Source organism: Limulus polyphemus, unplaced genomic scaffold, assembly GCF_000517525.1.
Source record: "Limulus polyphemus unplaced genomic scaffold, Limulus_polyphemus-2.1.2 Scaffold3465, whole genome shotgun sequence".
NCBI classification, from domain to species: Eukaryota; Metazoa; Arthropoda; class Merostomata; order Xiphosura; family Limulidae; genus Limulus; species Limulus polyphemus.
Window position 1 is genome coordinate 76106 of NW_013669075.1, and position 3426 is coordinate 79531.

At 31.0% G+C, this 3426-nt stretch overlaps 1 protein-coding gene across 1 annotated transcript in view; it reads right to left on the reverse strand.

Moving 5' to 3' along the window:
- LOC106469395 overlaps nt 1-2806 on the reverse strand; it is an 11446-nt gene extending 8640 nt beyond the window's left edge. Inside the window, exon 1 of the mRNA XM_013929887.2 lies at nt 2437-2806. The gene's annotated coding sequence lies outside the window, so the exon portion shown is untranslated. The remainder of the gene's footprint in view (nt 1-2436) is intronic.
- Between the last annotated feature and the right edge of the window lie 620 nt (nt 2807-3426).

The following is a 3426-nucleotide window of genomic DNA, read 5'->3' on the forward strand; positions in this document are numbered from 1 at the left end:
GTTTGGATTGTCTAGGAAACTGATCAACTAGTAACAGCACCTTGCTTGGATGGTTTAGGAAACTGATCAACTAGTAACAGCACCTTGCTTGGATTGTTTAGGAAACTAATGCCACTAGTAACAGCACCTTGCTTGGATTGTTTAGGAAACTAATGCTACTAGTAACAGCACCTTGCTTGGATTGTTTAGGAAAGATGGTCAATTAGAACATCAAGATCCTTTTCTTTCGTAACACTGTTAAGATTATTCCCATCAAAATTATATTCATAATTCAAATTGTAATATTCTACATCCATTATTTTTTATTTATCACAATGGCCATATGCCATTTACTTGCCAAATTCATCAAAGATTACAAACCCCTGGATCCTCCTCACAGCCAGCAACACCCGAAACCTTAATATTATCACCAACTTTAAGCAATTTATTGACCATTCCTTCATCTACATCATTGACGTAAATGAAAAAAGAGCAAAGGTCCTAACACTGAGTCCCGAGGTACCCAACTCGTGACATTAAGTTAGCTAGACTGAACTCCATTTATAACAAAATTCTGCTTCCTTCCATCTCGCCAGTCTGTTTATCTCCCATACTTAAAGAGATACATTTTTCAAGAAGTATTTTATGTGGAACTTTGTCAACATTTTCGTAACATCCAGATAAACTATAGCTCATCTACACAAGCAGTAACATCTTCAAAGAATATAAAAGATTAGTAAGGCAAGATTTTTCCCCTCGTGAAACCATTCACCACGTCAACTATCCAACAAAACTGTAAACTTTATTAAATGACTTTGCAAAGTATTTTTTATCAGACTTAAGAAAAAATTTACCCATTATTGATGTAAGACTAACAGGCTTATATTTACGAGGACTGGTTACAATCTTATAATTCATCTTAAAAACGGTAATAAATGGTCTTATTCAACACGAAAATAGTTATCCAGCATATCAATATAATAAATCCTCCAATTTCTTTGTTTTGAGTACCTAAGGCAACACGAAAAGAGAACACAAAGTTTAAAAATATGAAAAAAAAGGTTAGGCTTCACTTAAAACAGTTTCTAATGGGGTGATGGTAACAGGTTATCATAATCTTTCTTATGAAAGGAGGTTACAAAAATTAAACCTCACTACACTTGAAATCCGTCATTTAATGACCGACTTAACTGAGGTCTTTAAAATTTTTAAAGACCTTGAAGGATCAAATGCTACAAATTTCTTTATAGTTAATATTTCTATAACTAGAGGCCACCACTATAAAATATACAAGCAGAGCTCCAGATTGGATTTAAGGAAGTTCCTTTCCACTCAAGGAGTAGTGGATATATGGAATAATCTTCCAATGGAATCAGTTTCTGTGAGAAGTGTAAATGCATTTAAATGCCACCTTTAAAGACACAGGGAGGAGATAATATGAGCCAGCTCCATCGCTCTTCTCGACATGTGGGAAGAGTGGAGGGCACAAGGTAAGCAAGAGTAGCTTATTTCAGTCTTGGACGCCTTGCCTCAGGAGGAACACTGAATTGTTATAAAGGGTTCAAAGGATGGCTACTAGAATGATACGTAACATTGAAATGATGTCATACGAGGACAGGTTTAAGATATTTGAAATTGTCTTTTCTTGAAAAAAAAAGAAGGGTTAGAGGGGATCTGATTGAGGTGTTTAAGATTGTTAAGGAAATAGATAATGTTGATTTATCTTTTTTTGTACTTAATGATAAGACTAGGGAATATATAAATTTAGCAGGGCAGGGGCCATCTTCTGGCTGGCATTTGTAGTAAGTTGCCTTGAGATATAGTAGATGCAGTAAATTTAAAGAAATTTTACGGGAAGAATTGATAAATATGAGAATAATAATAATACGTGTTTTATCTTTAATAGAGTTCAATATAGTAGATAGGATAGCCTACGTGTACCAACAGGTACCATCCTTAACTTATATGTATACCTATATACGTACTTATAAAGCAGTTGCCTTAATATTTAAGTAGTGGTGTGGCATCTTACAAGAGTTAACAAATGGAACTAATGATTGTCTGAAAAATAAAGGTTGGGTTTGTTTTATGTGTTCAAGTTGAGAGATTAAATTGTTTGTTGTCTTTATTTTAATAAAGTTGTAATTTATATAAATGACTAGAAACTTAGTAATTGCAGTAATGCACACAGGTGTATAATATAATGTTAATTTTTCAATTCTAGTTAAAATTCACCATTTTTAAATATCTTCTAAGTTCTAAGCCTTTGACAAATTAATTATTATATCTATTTCAACGGACACGGTTGCCATAACTAAAGCAAACATATCTTAGTTATAACTTATATTACTATAAGTATAATTTATAAATATAAAACAATGAAATGAATAAGAGGTATCAAAAACAAATCAAAACTCAAATAACTAATATTAATAATACATTAAGTATTTGTATCACCTGAGCCAGTACTTTGTCGCAGCTTAGGCAAGGCCTAAGCCTCAATCTTACACCAGTGTAAGCAGTAGCAGACAAACGGCAGCGCACAAATTGGATTAGTAAGCCTGAATTTTTGGACCACAAATTAATCTATTACTACGTACTAGTAGTAGTACTAAGTTGTGCTACAGTGAGTATAGTTGGCTTTGCACAATTTCCTGTACATTATAGCAGGCTTATGTTTTCATTTATCTTGTAAATACTGTATAAAAAAATTTCTTAACTTTTTAACAATAAATTTATTAAACATTAGCAGCATACTACTCATTCATTGAAGTAATAATAATAACTAAGTTTCGACAGTCATTCGATCATTAATTATATTATCACTATCTTTACTTATTTTCCCGTAAGGTAGAGATAGAATATCATTAGAGGGAGCACTTTTTAAATTCATAATAAATAAACTTTTAATTTCAAAAATATCGTGTCAAATAGAAAAGTCAAAGATGAAAGTGTTTTCGTATTTATCTATATGTCTATATAAGGAACAAATTGAAATGTTTAAAAAAGTGATTTTATTTATTGTTTTAAATTATTTATGATCAAAAGTTTTTAAACTTTTTCATTTCATCAATCACTTCCCTGAGGAGATTGGATTAATGGATTTGGTTCCTGTATATATATGAGTGTGTGTGTGTGTGTATAGTTTATATTAAAAAGAACTATTTAATTTTTTTAACTTAGGCCTTTAATTACAATGGTTAGTCTATTAATAGTTAATAGTATTATAAAGTTATCATTTTAATTTATTAATATGTAACATTAGATAAGAAATCTATATCGGAATCTACAATTTCGAGTCTTTTTCAGTCAACTCATTCCAGTTAGTTGATGATAAGGGATGACATAGAATAAACGTTTTTTAATAAATTTAGATTTAATCGGGGACAACTTAATTTTAGTTACTCATGTATATAAAACTTTAATTCATACGTTTTTAGTTCTGAA